The 24,194-nt window shown below is 41.2% G+C and overlaps 1 protein-coding gene across 1 annotated transcript in view; it reads left to right on the top strand.

Moving 5' to 3' along the window:
* Window positions 1-24,194, top strand: part of trhde (thyrotropin releasing hormone degrading enzyme) — a 146,113-nt gene that overhangs the window by 78,331 nt on the left and 43,588 nt on the right. The gene's annotated exons all lie outside the window — the stretch shown is intronic.

The raw sequence follows: 24,194 nt of genomic DNA, 5'->3' as shown, positions 1-24,194 counted from the left end.
CTCTGCTGACTCCAGATCCAGACATCCCACGACTAAAATCCTTCATCTGGTTGAAACATGTAGTTAAAAAAGATCTAAAAAAGTGGCTTAAAAGTCGATTGCAAAGGGGATTTTAATGAATGACACAGGCTCAAAGGAGATATGACGTCGTTGGTAGGTCACAGCTCAACAACATGTAATAACAGTAACAGTCATTTCAATGCAGAAAGGTTGTACACGATACGTTTAAGACGTCATCCTGTGTTTGTTCAGATGATCCTCTTCACTCCATCTGTCTTCACTCGTTAGCTCGTTAGCTTGTTAGCTCGTTAGCTCGGCCATGGGGGGGGGGGCTGTGGGCTCATTTGTATGTGCAGAACGTTTCAGAAACGTCGGAGCAGATTTCCAGTTGAGCCACAGGCCGAGAACAAGTGATTCGTTTTAAAACAATTACAAGATGTTTTTGAACATTTCCAACATTTTCCTCTGAACTTCACACGTTGCAGCAGCTTGTGTCTCACTGTGTATTTCAATGCGGATCCAGAAGGCACTTTAAAGACTTTTACTATCAAAATAACTAATTCAGTGGATTCTGCAGCAACAGTGTTTGTTCCCCTCTCTGAGTTCTCTCTGGTAGTTTCTGTTCTGCACATCTTACTTGTGGATGCGAAGCTGTTCAGGTCTGAGCTCTCGAGTCTTGCACGTCGCTCCCCGTCACGAACATGCGTCGGAACAGCAGCGCGGCGCTTTAAATCATGTTTATGAGGAAGAAACGAGGCTTTAGAGAAAACAAACCACCGGCTGCGTTTGTTTTTTATGTTGTCTGGCGAAGACTAAAAAAAAAAAAACCTGATGCTGAACCTGCTGCTGTGAAACCACTGCTGGTCTTTCACATGAGGCCGCGTGTTACTTTGACTTTAAACAAGAAAAAAAAAAGTTAATGGTAAAATCCTGACATATGACCCAGGGTGGAGAAACAGAACAGAATTTTCCAATTGCAAATGATTCGGTTGTAAACAGACAGAACGTGACACAAGTCACAACAGCTTCAGCTGCAACACTAATGAGCTCTGTGTGTGTGTGTGTGTGTGTGTGTGTGTGTGTGTGTGTGTGTGTGTGTGTGTGTGCGTGCGTGTCACACAGTTCCTCGGGCAACAACAGCAGCAGAGGAGATGATCCTGTTTTTACAGTACGACATTTAATACGTGACAAGCAGACAAACACGGTGAAGCAGAAGAAAATTTAAAGGTTTCCGTCAGTACAGAGGGAGAGAGAGGCAGTGCGAGCGGGCGGGCGAGCGAGCTTAAACAATAAAGACAGATGAGAAGGAGAGAGAGAGAAGAGAGAAGAGAGAGGGCGTAGGAGACGGAGAGACAAAGAGGTGAAGAAACAAAGTGAAGGAGAGACAGAACGGAGACGACATGTGTTAAAGGAGAATAAGAGACACAAGGAGATGAACAAAGACAGAACGAGAGCAGAGCACTGTAAAAAACATTCACAAACCTGACGCCATCGTTTAAAACCTACAGCTCTGTTTGTGCTGGAGCTCGGCTCTTCTTCTGCAGTCATGTTGTGTACACGGCCGGTCAATGACCACGACACACTGAGCCGCTTCAAACCTCTGCTCCTTCAGCCGCATGTTCACAGGCAGTTCCTTGTTGTCCCAGTTAGCTCAGGTAACAACACTGTTAAACTTACCTGAAACCTGAGCGTCCAAAATACTATTTTAGCTTCTTTAGCTGTTAGCTTCTTTTATTTAACCTCCTCTGTCGGAGCATGAACCGCTCATAACAGACAGTCGATGGTACAGACGAGTCTGTTGAACCGACAGTTAGCGAACAGTTAGCACGCTTGTTAGCCTGGAGATCTTTTTTTCCCTCTTCAATTATCTTGAGAACAAGAGCTATGGTGATTGTTTATTTTATATTTTATATTTTATTTTATAGCCTGTTTTATTTTCTGAATATTTAGTTTCTATTTTCTATAATTAGTATTGATTGATTGGGATAAGAGAACTGTTACACCGTCAACAGGTGAATGGAGTTTTATTTCTTGTTTCCACAGTGTTGAAAAATGTTTAGAAAATAACGTCCCGCTCACTCTGGATAATTGAGGAACTACTTTCTATTTAAGACACATTTCCCCTGAAAACTGTTCGCAGTGAGGATGATAGATTATCAATAATTACGGGGGGTGTCTCCATTAATAAACCTGATGTAAGTAGAGGCAGATATCTTCAGCATGAAGCTAAATCTGTCTGTGTGGGTAGACGCCACTAGAGGTGAATGAGAATATGTCTTTTTTTGTAATTCGGGTGAAGTGGCCCTTTAAAAGCTCACCCCCGGCTGAAGTGGCTTCGTGCTACACGGGATCATTTTGATGATGAAAATGAAAGGCTGCAGTGTAAATATTGCAGTGCCTTTGGCTGACTGAAGAATGTGTCGTTTTCATTTAATTTCCTTCAGGATGTGGCCTCAGACCCACATTTCTCTCTGCTGAGTCTGGATGAATGTTACCTTCAGGCTACTGCTGGTGTGGAGCAAGAAACAGACTGAATAACAATGTTAAGCATTAGAGTGCGATGCTCTACAGTATATTAAGTCATAGATATTATTGCACATGTCATAAAAATGTGGTAATGGTGTTTTTTCGTCTGGTTTTGACTCTTGTTTTTGTCTTTTTGTGCATATTTCCTCATCGCCTTTGTTTAAATTAGAGAGAGAAGAAGAAAGAGAAATGATAAAGTAATGTTTTGTCTGCAGCTTTGCACTTCATTTCATCCTGAAGCCATTTATCTCACACACACACACACACACACACATTCACAAAGTTAGAGAGTAAGTTGTTTGAAGCTTTCAATAATCAGCGAGTTCAGTTGTAAGGAGTTTAACTGGAAAACAGACACAGACTTTTGTTCTGAATCCTGTTTGCAGAACTGGGTTAGCTTCACACGAGCTGCGTGTCTGTTTGTGTCGGCTTGTGTGTTCATCAACAATCTGTCGCACACTTTCAGAGGTTGAAGGAATTCTGATGAAATTTAATTATAATTAGTTATAAATTGCCAGTTGCCAAGACATTATGTTTACATGGACACAAGATCCACGTCCTTTAACGAGGCAACGAGCAAACTGAACGCAATTAAATGAAGTACTGTCACATTTGATGAACTGCTGATTATAAGAGTCGACAGCCACACTAGTACTTTGAGCTAGATGCTAATGTCAACATGCTATTATGCTAACAATGACAATGTTGACAGTTTGGCAGGTATAATATTTACCATGTTCATGATCTTAGCCGGGCATGTTAGCATACAAACTTTTACCAGTTAGCACAAAACTTCTTTCATCTTTTTATGACACTTAACGAAAAGTTAACAGATTAATCAAAGTGATTATGGTTCAACATGAAGGGAGCATGGATGACTGAACAGAACTTCGTAGCAATCATGTCCGATGACAGTAGCTGATGAGCCATTTCACTCATGGGTTCATCCTCTGGGGACAATGAAAGTCTACAACAAAATTTCACGGCGCTTTTTTAAAAAAATTTCAGTGGATAATTTAAAACATTGCCCTGCTGGTGGCGCTATAGGAAAAGCCTAAGAAGCATTCATTCATTCATTAGCATTCATCCCCTGGGGGACCATGAACGTCTAAACAAAAGTGGTCGTCCATAGAGAAACTAGCTTGGTTAAAAAAATATCAAAGGGCGCCATTTTTGTAAAGATTGTTAAAATAACGGAGGTTACGTCTGAGTTCACTGCCATCAAAATCATGACCAGGTGAAGTTAGGTGAAGACATGACGCTTCGGGGGATTGTAAATCGTTGTCCTCACATGCATGGGAATACAGATTTATGTGTGTATGTGCGTGTGTGTGTGTGTGTGTGTTCGAGAATATATTGTCACCATCTGTGAGATTAGCTTCCTCGGCTGCCGTCACGATTTTTATGTCGACATCCATCAGATGCAACAGGATGATGACGTGAATGAAATTTTAAACAAGAATATCAAACTCTTACTCTGAACTCGTCATTCTGGTTTTAACTTCTTAAACTGAATCTGACAGATTTCTGTTACTGTCTCACAGACGTGCAGATTGCTAGTCTGGAATCATTAGACTCATAATACATTGTAATTCCAACAGCAGACTGGCGATAGAAAATTAAAGTGATGTTGATGTCTTGTTGGATATATGCTGCTGTTGCTGACAGGTTCAGAGTGCGTATACTGTACACTGCTGCTGCTGCTGCTGCTGCTGCTGCTGGTGTTGTTGTTGTTGTTGCTCTCAGGTGAACAGATGGAGGGAATATGGACTGAAATGCGAGCAGACAGGCTGCTGTCCTCCGTCAGCTCAGGCAAACACAGATTGCAGTTATACAGCAGATCAGTTCAGACACTGAGGTGAACACAGATGCCGCTTTGAGTCGCAGTACCGTCGACAGCCACTTGATGCTGGCACACAACACAATTCAGCCTAATATCTCTGTAGCTAATGCATGTTTTGGTGGCTATTTTGAAACATATTGTTCCATTAATAAGATATTAAGGATTATGGAGGGATATATTCTGGTTTACGTGGGTCTTTCATTAGCAGGTAAATCTTGATTCTACTCAACGAGAATGTCATCGAGCTTAAAGCCAAATATGTGTAATCATCAGCTCTTTATATGTGGTAATAATGTAAACAGGTGATGCTGCAAGACATGAGCAAGTGATGTATCCAGGTATATGAATAATGAACACACAGGTCACATGGTTTGATGTGGCCAAGTGATGTGTGCGAGGTACAGGTGACATATCCAGGTGTGTTCAGGTGATATAGGCAGAGAGGTAATGCACTCAATTATGACTCTTGTGCATCGGCAGCAAAGTCAGGAGTTAAAGATGGAGACTGCACCAGCAAGTTTATTCTTAACAGCAACATTTCAACAGGTATCTTCATCAGACTCGTCCAGCAGGAACCTGGTTCATGTGGATGAAAACCACCTGACAGTCGAATGATTGATTGGATCGAAACGGTTCTTCTGTTGAATTAAATCTGTTCGGCGTTGTCAGGACAGTGTGTAGACCTTTTATAGAGTCAACGAAACATCAAACTGTGATCTGCTGTTCGTTGGCCGTTTCCTACTGACAGTTAACGTTTCTTTTAACCACGATTGTTCCCAAACCGTAACCGAGTGGTTATTATTATAACCATGATGACAATGGACCCGAACGTTAACAGAGTGATTACTTAAACCCAAACTGTGATCTTTCCCTAACTTTACCTAAGTTGGCTTTGTGCCGATCCCTGACCAATACGATCAATAACAGTTTTATTTTTAAAAGACAGTGTCATCTGCGTAGCGATTAGCAGAATGTGTTTCTGGAGGGAACGGACCATCAACGTATTTCGTTATTTCATTTGCAATAACTTGTGCGATCAGGTGTGTAAGTGACGTGAGCAGGTGTGTTTAGCTGATTTGTGGCCAGGTAAGGTCAAGTGTTTTGGGCAGGTGAGACACATGTGACATGTAGGTCAAATATAGTTTGTGCCAAGAAGTCCAGATGTGTCACAGATGTTTGTAGGTTATACGGAGGATATATGTACAGGTGGATTAACTGATGTGACACGCAGAACATATGTTGTTATATGTTCAGTTAAAGTATAAAGGTGTGTGTCCGGATGTGACCACTGTCTTAGATGTGTGCGCAGTAGGACTGACAGTAAAATAAACACACACACACACACACACACACGTAGGATTGTTTGTTCGGAGATGCTTTCAGTTTATTCCTGTCATCTGTCTGTTAATTAAAACAGACAAAGAAAAACACTGGTACAAGATTCAGGAAAACAGATTTAAATTCATCTGTTGATCTCTCTCTCTCTCTTTCTCTCTCTCTCACACACACACACACACACACACACACACACACACACACGCACATACACTAATTCAACCATATGCAGAAGGAAATAGCAGAGTGTGTATTCTGGCGGGCTGACAGCAGAGTCAGGGGTGTTCAACACACACACATTTCTATCACTGCACTTGTGAGGATTCCCTGTGGACATACTCCATTCCCTTCACTTAGATCTTAACCTTAACCAGGGTAAGACCACAGCTGCTGATCTAACCTTCACCAAAACCCCTTCTATCTTTAACCCTGAAACCCTCCAGAGTTTTCAGTCTGGAAAACATCAGCAGTATTGACTCAGCCCTGCTGGATACTTACCAATTAATTCAGATTAGATGAGTAACATCATCATATAGATGATGAGACTCATCTGCCTCTCCAAACAAAAAGTCCACTTCCTAGTATCTGAGACCTGTATGAGACCAGGTTCAAACTATAATCAGTGTTCAGTTAAACACAGTGGCTAACAAAGTATAAAACCCAAACTCAAGGCGATAATTGATGATTATCCACCGTGGATAAAAGCCAGGCTAAAAAGATATGTCTTGAGGTTTCTTCTATAAATGTCAACAGAGGTGGAGTTCAGTTCCTCAGCTCCTCAGGTCAGAGGATCTGAGGAACTGAGCTCCACAGGGATCTGCTACGATCATATCTAAAAAAGCGTATCTGAGAGAGAGGCTGGTGCCAGGACCTCCAGTCATTTAAAAACTATAAGAGAATCTAAAACTGACGGGCAACCAATGCATTGACTTTAAAATAGGTGCTATTTGTGCTCTTGGTCTGGTCTTTGTCAGCACTCAGGCTGATGAGTTTTGGACAAGTTATAGGCGACTAACAGCTTTTTTAAGATCGATCAAATAACAGAGGTTTGCAGTAGTCAAGCCAAGAGGTTGTAAACGCATGCTTTCGTTTTTCTAAAACTAAGGTCAGAATGCAACATAACCCCCAAGGTTTTACAAGGTCTGTCTTGTCTTGATTCAGCTGCGAGAAGTTCTGTGACCCATTTATGTTGTTTGAACTAACCAATCAACCCTGAGTTTGGAACTTGATCTTCTGACTTCAATGTGTTCAAGTGCTTTTAAGTCCGAATGTGGAAACAACACGGACGCTACAAAGAAGATGTGCTGCTCAGAGCATTTGAACAACAGAGCTGTTTCCAACCTAATACTAAATTAAAAGTTGAAATTAAAATATGTGAATTTGCACCATGAATAAAAAGTTTCTCACCATATCGTGTTTCAGCGTTTATGACGTCAACAACTTGGCAAGTTGCGTACCAAAACTGCAGCCAACTTTCTGAGTTGTTCTGACTTTGGGGGGGTTGTTGTTTACATTAATTTTTCAAATCGGAAACTATTATTTCAAATTATTCTGACACATGAATGCAGAGTAGCCTCGTCAAGGGATACAGAAATGTATAGCTGGGTGTCATCTGCATAAGTATGAAACTGAATGTTTTGTTTCTTATTACACTGACAAGTGGTAGCATGTAAATTTTAGAAAGGACTGGACCTAAAATCGAACCTTGCAGTACTCCATAGTTTATGACTCTTCAGGAAGTGAACCACCTTCCAACTGTTCCTGAGAGAACACACAGTTTTCAAGTCTGTATTTCATGGTCAAAGGCTGCACTGAGATCGGACTAAAATCGTATTTGAGTCATTATAGATTCGTATGTCGTTCACCACTTTAACCAGTGCTAAAACCTGACTGATAAGTCTCAAAGATATTGTTTGTTATTAAAGTATTTACTTGTTCCAAAACTGCTTTTTTCTAAGATCTTACCCAGGAAAGCGAGGTCTGAAAGTCTTTAAAGTATCAGGGAAAGAGAGAAGTTAACAATACTTAATAATTCCTGTGAAAGGCAGGTAGTCAAGTGTTCACGTAGAAGGTTTAAACTCAGAGACCACTTCACTAACTACAATACAGGACTTTTAAAGCATCCTGGAAACAATGCCTCAAACCTTCAATGTCAGCGCTTCACTTTCCAACTGTCATGTCTTTATATTTTCATACTGTACAATAGAGAGAACTCTGCACTGGTACATTTCTGTTCCTCTTTACCTTCTCCTCACTGTAACAAAAGCATTTAGCAGTGACAGCTTTCATGCTTCATGCTTCTGTCTCATCTTAACAAACCTGCTACTCTGAAAAATGAGCAGCCCGACTTCATAATGCAGAAATTTCCTCTCTTTTTTTTTCCATGCAGATTCGAATGTGGTTCATGATGCCAAGTAGTTTAAGAACATAAAAAGCTTTATTATGAAAATAAGAAATTTAATTCAAAATGTGTCACAGCTGCTTATGGGCGAGTAGCAGTATGTGTGGTGCAACAAAATACTGGAAAATTCTACACACAGGCCTGTCTTAAAATGTACACTTGGTCCTCACAAGAACAGAAATGCAACACACACATTGTTTTGTGTGTGTGTGTGTGTGTGTGTGTGTTGAAGCTGTCAGGGTGTATATTTTCCTCTGCAGTGTTTTCGTTCAAAGTAGATAATTTATTACTGCAGACCATGTTTGCATAGAGTTCATTAGAATACAAGGAGTCATAAATCATCTCATTTCTCCCTCTCTCTCTACCTGTCTCACTTTTTGTTTCCCCTCTTTGCTTTACCCTCTCTCTCTCTCTCTCTCTCTCTCTTTCTCTGTTGTTATTCTATATTTTTATATTTGACTCACGTTAACGCTCAGATTTCCTCCTCCATCAGTTCAGTCTGGAGTCACAGATTTATTTCTTCCATCTGCAGCTGTTTCCCTGCGTTGGCCTTCCTCCTCCTGACAGTCACTTCTGATGTTGTTGATCTGGGAAGTTATTAAAAAAAAAAGTTTTTAAAAAGTCTAGAAACTTGTTTTTTATTGTCGTTGTTTATTGTTGCAGGTTCTTTTTTTTTTATTATTCATTTCGCAAAACGGGAACGGGGTCAAGGTTGTGTCTTGGAGTTTGTAAGCATCCATTGATTTCATGAGAAAAAAGCTAGAGCTTTACAAATTCCTGAAAATAATAACTTCCTATAAGTAATGAGTAGTTCTTGACCTATTGCGTCAACCGACAGACGTGTAAACACAGGAGCAGGACTGAAAACAAAACCTCCTTGTTGTTGTAGAAAAGCAAGTTGCGTGGAAACCTAAGGAGTGAAAAGATGTTGTACATCGTTTGTCAACACAACATTGCAGCAATATGATGCTACAGCTGAGAACTGATGTGATGGTTGCACCATTCCAATTATTTTATTTATAAGGGACCATGTACAATATTAAACATAAACCTTACACCTCAAATAAATGTTTAACTCCAGAAGGGCCACTGTGTAGGATTTATGGGGAATATAGAATTGGAGTGTAATATTCATAATTATGTTTTCATTATTGTAAAATCACCTGAAACTTAAGAATACATAGGGAGTTGCCGCCATGTTTCTACAGTAGCCCAGAGTGGACACACCAAACACTGGGTATGGAGACTTACCTGAAGGCCACCACAGCTTCGTCTGCAAACTTGGAAAGGGAGGGGGAAGGGTGTTCAGTGGTTGCAATCTGCAAGCTCACCACTAGATGCCACTAAATCCTCCACACTGGCCCTTTAAAAGCTAAAACCTAAAGTAACACTTGTGAAACTTTTTTTTCTGACTTCTGAGGGAAATATTCTCTTTATGAAGCTGGACACAAACATCTACCTACGGCCTCCTCTGCTGTTTCACCGCTGAAGGACAGGAGTGTTTAATCAATAGTAATGTGTGAGAAGAATACAGTTATATTTAGCTGTGTGTGTGTGTGTGTGTGTGTGTGTGTGTGTGTGTGTGTGTGTGTGTGTGTGTGTTGTGCTGCCTCCTGCCTCATGTCCGAAGCTAATTAACAGACCATAAACAAACATCTAACACCCTGAGTGTGTGTCTGTTTGTGTGCGTGTGTGTGTGTGTGTGTGTGAGGCTTATTAATGAGGCTGAACACACTCTTGTAGCTACCACACAGTAGGCGATGACAGACGCACACACACACACACACACACACACACACATGTACTCACACACCTCCCTTTGTGAGGACACTCATTAGCATAATGCATTCCCTAGACCCTCACCTTAACCTTAACCATCATGACTGCCTAACCCCCCCACCCCAAAAAATAAAAAATAAAAATAAACCTGATTTTGACCTGAACCTTAAAAGACAAACTGCCTTTTGAATTTGTGAATGTATGTCCCCACTGCACAAGGTCTGTTATTCTACATAGTCCTCACAAAGATAGAAGCACGAACACACACACACACACACACACACAGACACACACAGGGACCTTTGCTACACAGATATAATGAACCACAAACACAGCGATACTTCACTTATAATCCACTTGAGTGTGTGTGAACTGTGAATAATGGACTGTATATATTATGTTTTGCTGTAATTTGGTGAATATAAAACCAAAAGAACATAAAAATATTTCCATTTCTGAGGTTGTTTCTGATGTTATTTATTCCAGTTTGCTTTTACATAAATAATATGTGACACAGATATTGGAGATTTTTATGTAAAAGTGTATGAAATGGATCCAAAGGGTAACATACCGTATACTGTTGATGAGCCATGACATTATCATAAGTCCCTGTTCTGTGTTTTTGTTATGGTCTATAAACCTCATGAAGAAACTGAACCCTCGGAGCCACAGAGCTCCACTGATCCAAAAAACATCCAAAAAAAACATCAGTGAGCCGCACTGGTGTACTGGGTGACATGTTTCTACATCACCATCAACACACACACTTCAGTTTGTTTTCACCCAGTCCCACACACACCGCCCTTCTGCCGCAAATACCCACTAATGCACCAAATGTGTATTCATCCACTGCTGAAAATAGTCCCCAACAACAACCACCCGCCAACTGTTTTTGGACATTTAAACAATTTTTTTTTTTAAATATTTAAATTTAATCAATGTTTTCAAGGAGGCTGTACTACTACAAACTAACTGGATGTATTTCTATATTTTCCTGCTTTCATGAAAACCAACTAGAGCGCCAAGTATGTATTCATCCACTGCTGAAAATAGTCTGTAATTACAACAGCCCCCAGCTGTTTTCGGACATTTTTGAGCCATTTTTAAATATTTCAATTTAATCAATGTTTTCAAGGAAGCTGTAGACTAAAACTAAGTGGATGTATTTCTATATTTTCCTGCTTCCATTAACTAACAATAACTAGAGCACCAAATGTTTCTTCGTCCACTGCTGAAAATTGTCCCAAACAACAACAGCCCCCAGCTGTTTTCGGACATTTAAATAACTTCTTCTTTTTTTTTTATATAATTAAATTTAATCAATGATTTCAATGACACTGTACTCTACAATTAACTGGATGTATTTATATATTTTCCTGCTCCCATGAACACTAACTAGAGAACCAGATGTAGATTAAGCCTCCGCTGAAAATAGTCCCCAACAAATGCACTCCTTCCTCCTGTTTAAGTAACGTTTGAAGGAAACTAGTATCCAGCTGTTTTAGTTATTTTATTAACCCTTTTTTAAAAATGCATTATATATATGTGAGTTGTTTTAAAGATTTACATCTTCAGTGGGAGCCAAGGGAAGCCACACACAGCGTAGGGACGTCAGAAAGTATGGGAATTGTCAACAATAACGAAAATGCAGAGTAGTCCTACCCTTCTCTTTTAAATAATAGAAATACGTACATAAGTTCCACCCTTCCAATGCACTCTTTTCATATTTTATTTAACATTAACTATGATTTATTCATGTTGTTTATATGTTCATGTAGGGTAGAGTCCTTGTAGAGGTATTGATGTGTTCATGACAGTATGGAAGGTCTTCAACACTCAGTCTCACCTGTAGTGAAGGTTTACCTTTCTCTCTGTCTCTCCTCAGGCTGAACCGTTTTGCTCTGATTCGTTTTGCTTTTGTTTGTCTTTAATTGACAGAACGCATCCACACACACACACACACACACACACACACACACACACACACACACACATACAGACACACAAACCTTCACTGAACTGTGTTGTTTTGTTGTTGTAAATCAAAGCTTTTATGGATGTGACAGATTGGTTTTGCCAGCTGGCTTTATATAGCAATTTAAACGTCTCTCACACACACACACACACACACACACACACACACACACGCACGCACACACACACACATACACACTGAATAATGGGAGTGTGGCAGGACTGTCAGGAAAACAAGAATATAAAGAGAAATGATCAGAGTCGCGGAGCTGAAACACACTAACTGTCTGTCTGACAAACTGTCTCTCTACACAAATCTGTCTTTCTGTCTCATCTCTTACTTTGTCCCCCGTCCTTCCTCACCCTCTCCCCTCCTCCTCCCCTCTGTGTGACTGAAATATTTTGGTCGGTCACATAAAAACAAATCATCAGCGACGTTGTTTGCGAATACCTCATATGAGATGTATTGTTTTGTTAATAACTAGCACAAAACTATTAAAAAACTTGAATGATTTTTTGCCTTATGAATTATCAACAATAGATCTTCCTAATAATAAACTTTATACAGCTATTTACAAACAAACATTTCAGGACTGCAATTAGGAAAAAGGAAAATTAAATCAGACAATTAGAAATAATACAAAATGAGAAAGGAATGAAAACGCAGCAATCAGAACAATAAACAACAAGAACTGGAGCTTCAGACTAATCTGCATTTTCATCAGCATTATCAGTGACTGATATGGTAATACGATATTTGGCTGGATCCTCGCTTTAATTAGGTTTGACCTCTGTCACAGTGTTGAACATCATTTTCATTGATTTGTTGATGTTGATTTCTGCAGAGAAACACTGAAAAGAATCAGACTACAAATCAATCTAAAGCCGCAGAGTGTCAGTCATCCACGCTGCCTCGTCCCAACTGTATCGTCCCGGGTTCAGCTGGTCCAAATGGTCGAGGACTCAATCAACAGCTGATGACGTTCAGGGACCGGTGGCAGAAAACACCTTAATTTTTCTACTTAAGTAATGGCACTAAAGGTTTAATTTCTCCTCAGCTGAGGGAGTTACTTAAAGGTGTTGCACAGAAAGTTTCCTTAGTTAAGGAAAAAAGTCATCATTAAGGGTGTCTCTGCCATGTTGCAGTTAAGACAGAGTCAAGGGTACCTTGAGTTTTTTTCCTTACTTTGGTCGCTAAGGTCTTTTGTGCAATGGTTTAACTGACTTTGAGTGATTCTTTAAGTATTAGACTAAGATAAGGGGAAAACCTTAAATTTTGAAAGATAAAACTTAAGGGTGTTTTGTGCAACTGGCCCCAGGACTCTGTATGGATCTAAGTGTGGATCCAACTGGTCTCTTTTATCCCTGGTCCAAGATACTGTGAGGTTCGTAGCTTGTGTCCTGTTGGTCTGGAACCTCACAGCTTGTTTATTGCCCTAGGTTCACCTAGTCTGGGCCTGTGGTCTAAAACTCTTTAGCAAGGCTTTTACCCTCCATCCTGTGTGGTCCCAACCCAAGTGTCCAGAACTCCACAGCCAGGCTCTCAGGCCGATCCCACCGGTCCAGCTCTTACCACATCTTGCTGTGGTCCAGATGCAACATGTCTCTCATCATGGATTCAGCTGGTCTCTTATCCAAGCTCAAAGTGGTCCAGCTGCCATTGAGTTCTTTTTCTCAGAACTGTTGGTCTTTAATTCTGCAGCACAGGCTATTATCCAAAATCAAGTTGCAAAACTTACCAACAATTGGCTGGTGGCCACTGTTGAATCCCCAACCTACCGCCAGTAACACAAAGATTAATTAAGCAGGAGGTTTGAGGGTTTGTCGCAACTGTTGTTGATAATGTTCATTTCCAATTCAGCTCGTCATAGCTAAAGACACCGTGAAAGTCTTTACAGTTTCACAGATGTGTGGATGTAAACAGTGCTTGTGCCAAATGACAAACAAGACTTGTTTCTTGTTGGATGTCAAGGAGCTGTGAGGAGCTCCATCCAAACAGAGCGAAAATCAGATTCAGTCCCTCTGCTGAAGAGAGGGATGAATATTTATCAGCGAGGGTCAGACGAAGGGAGGAGAGGAAGAGGAGGATGATCAAAGGCACAGATCTGCTTTGTTCTGAGAGGGAGAGAGAGAGAGAGAGAGAGAGAGAGAGAGAGAGAGGGGGGGTGGAAGAATAAAGGTGCTGAGAAAGAAAACAGCAGGGTTTGCCCACTCTGACGTTTTCCCTTGTTTTAATTCAGTGCGTCAATGCATAATTGGTTTGAAATTGTATGTGTGACGCAAGTAACATTATCTTAAAAATGCCAGCGAATGTAATGTAGTTTATAAAATAAAAAGGTAGTCCGTCGCGGTGTCACTGTAATATGGTTCCCCTAATGCTGTTTGTTGTCGCAGCAGAAAATTCCCCCTGAAGGTTCCCTGGAGCAAGACACCGGCAGTGCTGCTGCTACAAACACTGATCTGCATTTAACAAGTTGCCACTTTACCTGCATTAAGTGGCTTTTGACCACTGGGAGTCAAAGCAAACAGAGGAAGAAACAAAGCTCTGATAACTGCACACACACACACACACACACACACCACTCAGTTTTCATGTCCATTTGTGTCACCTTGAATTATTACTCGGTGCATTGTTGTAAGGGCTGTGTGCAGGGGCAGGCCAACCCCCCCCCCCCCTTGCTTTTTCATTGGCAGAGGTTCTTGCAGCTGTATGTAGCCAAAGAGAAAAGGTTTGTAGTCACCACTGAAACCAGTGAACCACTGAAAAAGATGCAAGATACTGCTTTCATGATCAAATGAAGTGACAAAACCTGCAGTTCCTCTAACGACCACTAGAGTCTGGCTCCAACAGTGAGTCAGTCCCCATAGACTCCCATGTTAAAATGTCCAACTTTACAGCAGAAATAAACATGTTTACAGCCTGGTACAGAAACTGTTTTGGTCTCTAGAGCTAATTTCCTCCTTCATGACACCTGTTTATATAACTCACCTGGCTTTACGTTTTAATGAGGCCGAAACAGGATGAGAGACGACAGGACGACTAATGAAGACAAGTGTGTTGTAAAAACTACAGAAGTCGTCATTTCTCATTATTACAGAAGTATCAAGTCGCTATGAAATGGAAAGTCTCTCCAGTGTAAAATTAATTATATTTTCTATTTGTCAGGAGGCTTGAACAAACTCTACATGTACGAGATTAAGGGTTTGATGAAAACTGAAAACTTACTGACCCATTTCTAACATTAACATCCAGCTGGATAAAGGGTGAAATCCTTTCAAAGCAGCAGAACAAAAATCAAATGTAAACTGTCATGTTTAATGAAAGAGCAGCTCAGCAGCAGTTTGTCTGATAGAGAGGAAAAAAAACAGAGCTTGAAACTGATTTCACTGCAGAGTGGAGACCCATGCTTTGATCAGACTGCTTAATAATTAAACAGAAACCTTTACAGGAAAAATCTCACTAAATACATTTCCATCCCCATTCACTGGTTTTTATCTTTGTTTCTTCTTCCTGGGAGCGCGGTATCAACCGTACAGGAACCATTTGATCCCTTTTTTCATCGTCAGGTACGGGAGTTTATGACTGATCTTTTTAGTGCTGACCTGAGGTTATAACAGTGTGTAGCTATTGAGAAGTAAAATCCATCCCATGTCGACATTTTGCTGTATTTTATCTGTGGTTTGCAGCAACGGAGAGTTGTCGAAATACATGTAGATGTAACATAATGCCACTCTGTCCACATGTGTGATTAAAGGAGTTATTTGTGAGATTTGCTAATGCTACACAGCCAGTGTTAGCATTATTTACCAGTCTTGCGAAGACCTTCAACCATTGTTGCACTTACAATAAAAGAGGTTAAAGTACGTCCTCTGAGCAGCTACTTCTTCAGGCCAGACTGGACGCTACAGTGACTCGGTATTGGAAAGTGAAGAGGCAGTCTGACTGAGCCAGAGCTGGCTGGTTAGCATGCTAACTTCAGAAGAAGAAAAGAACTGATAGACATAGAAGCGAATGTTGGCTAAGTAGCAATAGCAAAACATGCAAATAGTTCCTTTAGGCCACTTCATCAGCCAGCCGGCATTGAATGCATTATCACGTCATCTAACACAGACTCCTGGAGCATCGTACAAGCCTTGGTTAAACAATAATAAACAAAGGTTACGGGAACGATTGTTGACATAATTTTGAAAAAAAGAGAGTTAGCTGTTTGCTAGCTAGAGCTGTTCCTTTCCGTCGAAAAGGAGCTAGTTGAGGTGGTGTGGACATCTGATCAGGTGCCTCCTGGCCACCTTCTTTTTGGAGGTTTTCCAGGCTCATTGAACTGGTAGGAGATCCCAGGGTAGACCCAGAACCCACTGGAGGGATTATATATCTCATGTGGCCTGGGAACGCCTCCGGATCCCCAAGGAGGAGCTGGAGAATGCTGCTGGTGAGAGGGACATCTGGACTACCTTTGCTTAACTTACTGCCATCGCAACCCAGCCTCAGGGAAGCGGAAGAAAATGGGTGGATGGATGGATGGTCACAGAAACAGTTCCTTTTTGTATTCTTCCCGGAAAATGAGAGGTTTTGTTTAGATTTCCCAGAAAATAAACTGCAGTTTAACCCTATTGATCTTAATAAGGGTTCGCTCCATTGTAGTTTTCTTTGGCACAGCAAAGAAATATGTAGAGATGCCAAGAAGAAAAGTAGATAATTGTGTATCTGAAGTGTAATTCAACACTATATTTACAGTTTTCTCTTTCATTTGATTAGTTTTCACATTTCAACATTTGTGCTGTGAGTGCGCAGTTGAACTGGTGACCTCACACTTCTCATCATGCGGGTACAACTAAATCTGGCAGAGTTTTGTTTTCCATGGACTGCCCTGGTCTCCGCTGTGACTGCAGCTCTGCCTCGGGGAGTTGAACCAGCGCTTGTTGAGCCAGGCAGCGGCCGCAGCTGAACAGTCTGCCAGGTCCCACAGGGTGGTCGGTTTGAATCCCTGCCCAGACACAGACTCAGCGCTGCCAGAGAGAAAGCAGGAGACGTTAGTATGCATGTCTGAACACATTCTTCTGCTTCACTACATCTGCTTCACGAGCTGTGGACCATGTGTGTGTCCGTACAGGTGAAGGAGGGTGAAGCCAAATATGTTGATAGAGCAGTCTGAGATGGGTGAAGTCCACCAGAATCATTTGAATGAAATGCATTTTTTATTGCGGCTGATTCAGACTCAACTGAGACTGAGCAAGAAGCAACGAACTAACAGGAGAGTGGGGGAAATGTCAATCGCTCACAGCGCTGTGAGCACACACTGACATCAACGTGTGTGACAGATGGTGAAGGATGGAGTGACAGGAAGATGGTTGTATGATTGGAAAGTGGATCGTGCATTGATCATATATTTCAATTTAGCTCTTTATTTATTTAAATTTGATTAAATTTCTTATCACACATTGTATGTCTGCTGTTTCAGAGGTCTGTCAAGCAAGCAACAGAACCTGTGGAACTTCCTGTCAGAACTTTTCAGAATGAAAGCTCACAATAGCTTGAAATAAAGCATTGCTGCAATAGAAAGAAAAAAGAAAGAAAGAAAGAAAAATATCTTTCTTGTGCTTTTATTTTGTTAGCAAAATAGCTAGGTAACTTTTTATTTTTATTTTGTGTTGTTATTTTATCATTTTCTTTAATTTGTTGTTTAAAGTTTTTATTTGATTATGCTCAGTATTTCATATCACTAATAAAAAGAAAAAAAGGAAAACTTTCAGAATCCATGTTATAATTCTGATTTGAATGTTGACGTAAACACTTTATGAATTTGAAACTATCCTGTGGTAAAACCAACGTGACATGAACCAGGCATCAGACGTGAAAATGCTTCAAACCATGAGTTTGTTTCAAATGTGTAAATGTTTGGTCGTCAACTTTATAAAAAAAAAAGAAAATGTCAACACTTTGAATCCGTCCACAGATGAAACCACAGTTCGGCCACAGTGACGGTTGCATAGGTTGCATCCGCAGCGGTTTAACATGTTTTTCTAGGTCAACAATTCTACAGTTCATCTTCAAACAGAAGTGTTAGCGCTGCGTCTCCACCACCTGCCAGTGTGTGATTGATGCCACCTACACTCTTTGAAGTGGGATTCCTCGCCCGCGCCGCTACATATAGACACCAGCCTCTGATCTCCATTAAGGCGGATGCTCTCTGCACCTCCCTCACTTTAAAAACAAACAAAGCCCCGGTCATCTGTTTCTGATGCGCTGTGGTAGCATCTGGTTTTCCCTGATGGCTGGATGTGTTAGCGCCACAGAGGCCAGTGCTGCTGTTGGTCTGAGTTGTGTGACTTTGGGCCACGTAATTAAACTTGACTTTTGTCAAGCGCAGAGCAAAATGTTCCAAATAGGACTTTAACTGTGCTACACTCACATGCACAGTATCACTTTCTCTGGACTTCACTGTGCTGACTTTGATCAGCTGAAGGACAATTTACTGCAGAAAACACTGAACGCTGCCAAATATGTATAGAAACACACACACACACACTGTGCAGAGGTATGATACTCGCAGTGTGTGCCTCTCCTGCAGACGGAGGCTTTAATGAGGGTTTAAAGTGAATTTAGTGGTGAACTTCTTTTATTTTTTTTTTTGACGATCGTCAGCCATCCACTCTGCAGCTGAAGGTTTTAAAGGGAACGTTCAGTCTCAGAAACAAAGCTGGCAGGGACACACATTTGTTCCCAAGCGCTACATCGTTTTCATTCAAACTGCGTTGCCAGGAAACAGCCCGGGTCCAAATGTATTACTCTTGTGACCGTACGTTTTCGCTATCAGCAAAGTTCAGTCTGCAGACGATTTTTTTTTAGGTGGTCCGCCTTTATTAGACGTGACTGTTGCTCTACCCTGAAGAGGCTCTGAGGCACCCTGGGTAAAAACTCACCGCCCAATCAGGTGGTAGCATGCCCTGTAAGCAAGAGCCAAACCCACTAGCTCCCAACGTTGCCGGTTGCCCCCAGGCGTTGCTGATGAATAAGTTCTGCTTCGTCGTGTCGGCTCAGGGCGTACGCTCTGCTGGCTGCTGTCAGGCAGGAGGTCTCACCAGGCGGGGGCCATGTCAGAACGAGTCCCCCGTCTCCATGCTCGCAGTTCATTGTCCACAACTTTGCACCTTGTGGCATTTTGAGCTTCGTGGCTCTATGGATGGCAGTGTTGGTCCGGACTGTGCAGATATTCATGGTCCCCAGAGGATGGATCCTAATGACGTTTCATCTAGAGCCACCGTCAGGTCGACGTTTGTGGTTCGGAGTGACAAGTCTCAACAAATATCGGTTAAATTAAAATTCAGTAAAGATATTCATGGTCCCCTCAGGATGAATTATATGAACTCTGGTGAGCCCCATCATCAGGTCAAAATTTAAAAAAATTCTGTATTAAAAACTACATTCACGGTTCCTTCAAAATATATTTGCTGTTGCAAATTAATTGTATACGAACACGACTTGTAGGAGACAGGTCAGCTATCTATCTATCTATCTATCTATCTATCTATCTATCTATCTATCTATCTATCTATCTATCTTGTCATTGTGAGCATGTTAGCAGGCTGATCTTAGCATTTACTGAACATTTATAAATAATTTTGCATCAGCTGTAGATTTGCATGCATTTGTATTTTTCACACAACACATTGCGTCGTGGGATTGTTAGGAGAAAATTGTTTTTATTTGGACACATCTGATTTAGTTTCTTTAAACTTCGTATACAATTATTTGCAACAGCAACATATATTTTGAAGGAACCGTGAATGTAGTTTTTTAATACAGAATTTTTTTTCACAATTTTGACTGATGAATGGGGCTCACCAAGAGTTCATATAATTCATCCTGAGGGGAAGCATGAATATCTTTACTGAATTTTTAATTTAAAACCGATATTTGTTGAGACTTGTCACTGGTCTGTACTTCCGAACCAACAAACGTCGACCTACGGTGGCTCTCCAAATGAAAAACGTCATTAGGCATCCATCCTCTGGGGACCATGAATATCTGCACAGTCCGGACCAACATGGCCATCCATAGAGCACGAAGTTCAACAAATGCCACAAGGTGCAAAGTTTGGACAATGAACTGCGAGCATGGAGAGCGGACTCGTTCTGACATGGCCCCCCGCCTGGTGAGAAACATCCTGCCTGAGCACGCAGCCAGCAAGGCGTACGACTGAGGCCGACAAGACGAGAGCAGAACTTATTCATTGCAGCAACAAGCCTGGGGGCAACCGGCACGTTGGGAGCTAGTGGTTTGCTCTTGCTTACAGGGCATGCTACCGACCTGATTGGGCGGTGAGTTTTTAACGCCAGGGCTGGCCCTCAGAGCCTCTTCAGGGTAGAGCAACAGTCCGTCTAATAAGGCGGACCACTAAAAAAAAATCGTCTGCAGACTGAACTTGCTGATGCGAAAACTGTACGGTCACAGAGTAATACTTGGACCCGGGCTGTTTCCTGGCAAACCGCAGTTTTGAATGAAAACGATCGTAGCGCTTGGGAACCAAATGTGTGTCCCTGCCAGCTTTGTTTCTGAGACTGAACGTTCCCTTAAACCTTCAGCTGCAGAGTGGATGGCTGACGATCGTCAAAAAAAAAATAAAAGAAGTTCACCACTAATTCACTTAAACGCCTATTAAGCCTCAGCGTCTGCAGGAGAGGCACACACTGCGGTATCATACTCTCACAGTGTGGTGGTGTGGTGTGTGGTTTCTATCATATTTGGCAGCGTTCAGTGTTTTCTGCAGTAAATTGTCCTTTCAGCTGTCAAAGTCAGCACAGTGAAGTCACGAGAAATGATACTGTGCATTGAGTGTAGCACAGTTAAAGTGCCCTATTTTTGGAACATTTTGCTTCTGGCGCTTGACAAAAACGTCAAGTTTACATTACGTGGCCAAAGTCACAACAACTCGACAACAGCAGCCTGGCCTCTGTGGCGCTAAACATCCAGGCCATCCAGGGAAAACCAGATGCTACACAGCGCATCAGAAACAGATGGGGGGCTTTGTTTGTTTTTAAAGTGAAGGAGGTCAGAGAGCATCCGCCTTAATGGAGATCAAGAGGCTGGTGTCTATATGTAGCGGCGCGGGCGAGGAATCCCCACTTCAAAGAGTGTAGGTGGGCATCAATCACACCTGTTGCAAAGGTTGGTGGAGACGCAGCGCTAACACTTCTGTTTGAAGATGAACTGGTAGAATTGTTGACCTAGAAAAACATGTTAAAGCGCGCTGCGGATGCAACCTATGCAACCGTCACTGTGGCCGAACGTGGTTTCAATCTGTGGACGATTCCAAGTGTTGACATTTTCTTTTTTTTTTTATAAAGTTTGACGACCAAACTTTACACATTTGAAACAACTCATTTGTTTGAGCATTTTCACGTCTGATTCTGGTTCATGGTCACGTTGGTTTTACCACAGTTGATAGTTTCAAATTCATAAAGTGTTACGTCAACATTCAAATCAGAATTATAACATGGATTCTGAAAGTTTTTCCTTTTTTTTTCTTATTTATTAGTGATAATGAAATACTCGAGCATGAATCAAATAAAAACTTTAAACAAATTCAAGAAAATGATAAAATAACAACACAAAATAAAAATAAAGTTACCTAGCTATTTTGCTAACAAAATAAAAAGCACAAGAAGATATTTTTCTTTCTTTCTTCTTTTTTCTTTCTATTGCAGGCAATGCTTTATTTCAGCTATTGTGAGCTTTTTCAATTTCTGAAAAGTTCTGACACGGAAGTTCCAGGTTTCTGTTGCTTGGCTTGACAGACTCTGAAACAGCAGAATACAATGTGTGATAAGAATATTTAATCAAAATTTCATAAATAAGAGCTAAATTGAAATATATGATCAATGCACGATCCAACTTTCGCAATCATACAACCATCTTCAATGTCACATCCTCACAGCGCTGTGAGCACACACTGACATCAACGTGTGTGACAGATGGTGAAGGATGGAGTGACAGGAAGATGGTTGTATGATTGGAAAGTGGATCGTGCATTGATCATATATTTCAATTTAGCTCTTTATTTATTTAAATTTGATTAAATTTCTTATCACACATTGTATGTCTGCTGTTTCAGAGGTCTGTCAAGCAAGCAACAGAACCTGTGGAACTTCCTGTCAGAACTTTTCAGAATGAAAGCTCACAATAGCTTGAAATAAAAGCATTGCTGCAATAGAAAGAAAAAAGAAAGAAAGAAAGAAAAATATCTTTCTTGTGCTTTTATTTGTTAGCAAAAATAGCTAGGTAACTTTTTATTTTTATTTTGTGTTGTTATTTTTATCATTTCTTTTAATTTGTTGTTTAAAGTTTTTTTTTGATTATGCTCAGTATTTCATATCACTAATAAAAGAAAAAAAGGAAAACTTTCAGAATCCATGTTATAATTCTGATTTGAATGTTGACGTAAAACACTTTATGAATTTGAAACTATCCTGTGGTAAACCAAACGTGACATGAACCAGGCATCAGACGTGAAAATGCTTCAAACCATGAGTTTGTTTCAAATGTGTAAATGTTTGGTCGTCAACTTTATAAAAAAAGAAAAATGTCAACACTTTGAATCCGTCCACAGATGAAACAGGTTCGGCCACAGTGACGGTTGCATAGGTTGCATCCGCAGCGGTTTAACATGTTTTTCTAGGTCAACAATTCTACAGTTCATCTTCAAACAGAAGTGTTAGCGCTGCGTCTCCACCACCTGCCAGTGTGTGATTGATGCCACTACACTCTTTGAAGTGGGATTCCTCGCCCGCGCCGCTACATATAGACACCAGCCTCTGATCTCCATTAAGGCGGATGCTCTCTGCACCTCCTTCACTTTAAAACAAACAAAGCCCCGGTCATCTGTTTCTGATGCGCTGTGGTAGCATCTGGTTTTCCCTGATGGCTGGATGTGTTAGCGCCACAGAGGCCAGTGCTGCTGTTGGTCTGAGTTGTGTGACTTTGGGCCACGTAATTAAACTTGACTTTTGTCAAGCGCAGAGCAAATGTTCCAAATAGGACTTTAACTGTGCTACACTCACATGCACAGTATCACTTTCTCTGGACTTCACTGTGCTGACTTTGATCAGCTGAAGGACAATTTACTGCAGAAAACACTGAACGCTGCCAAAATATGTATAGAAACACACACACCACACACTGTGCAGAGGTATGATACCGCCAGTGTGTGCCTCTCCTGCAGACGGAGGCTTTAATGAGGGTTTAAAGTGAATTTAGTGGTGAACTTCTTTTATTTTTTTTTTGACGATCGTCAGCCATCCACTCTGCCAGCTGAAGGTTTTAAAGGGAACGTTCAGTCTCAGAAACAAAGCTGGCCAGGGACACACATTTGTTCCCAAGCGCTACATCGTTTTCATTCAAACTGCGTTGCCAGGAAACAGCCCGGGTCCAAATGTATTACTCTTGTGACCGTACGTTTTCGCTATCAGCAAAGTTCAGTCTGCAGACGATTTTTTTTTAGGTGGTCCGCCTTTATTAGACGTGACTGTTGCTCTACCCTGAAGAGGCTCTGAGGCACCCTGGGTAAAAACTCACCGCCCAATCAGGTGGTAGCATGCCCTGTAAGCAAGAGCCAAACCCACTAGCTCCCAACGTTGCCGGTTGCCCCCAGGCGTTGCTGATGAATAAGTTCTGCTTCGTCGTGTCGGCTCAGGGCGTACGCTCTGCTGGCTGCTGTCAGGCAGGAGGTCTCACCAGGCGGGGGCCATGTCAGAACGAGTCCCCCGTCTCCATGCTCGCAGTTCATTGTCCACAACTTTGCACCTTGTGGCATTTTGAGCTTCGTGGCTCTATGGATGGCAGTGTTGGTCCGGACTGTGCAGATATTCATGGTCCCCAGAGGATGGATCCTAATGACGTTTCATCTAGAGCCACCGTCAGGTCGACGTTTGTGGTTCGGAGTGACAAGTCTCAACAAATATCGGTTAAATTAAAATTCAGTAAAGATATTCATGGTCCCCTCAGGATGAATTATATGAACTCTGGTGAGCCCCATCATCAGGTCAAAATTTAAAAAAATTCTGTATTAAAAACTACATTCACGGTTCCTTCAAAATATATTTGCTGTTGCAAATTAATTGTATACGAACACGACTTGTAGGAGACAGGTCAGCTATCTATTCTATCTATCTATCTATCTATCTATCTATCTATCTATCTATCTATCTATCTATCTATCTATCTATCTATCTATCTACCTATCTATCTATCTATCTACCTATCCTATCTAATCTATCTATCTATCTATCTATCTAATCTATCTATCTATCTATCCTATCTTATCTATCTATCTACCTTGT

The sequence above is a fragment of the Seriola dumerili genome, unplaced genomic scaffold (assembly GCF_002260705.1).
Source record: "Seriola dumerili isolate Sdu_G_001 unplaced genomic scaffold, Sdu_1.0 BDQW01000138.1, whole genome shotgun sequence".
Classification (NCBI taxonomy): Eukaryota; Metazoa; Chordata; class Actinopteri; order Carangiformes; family Carangidae; genus Seriola; species Seriola dumerili.
This window is presented reverse-complemented; position numbering and strand designations above follow the sequence as displayed.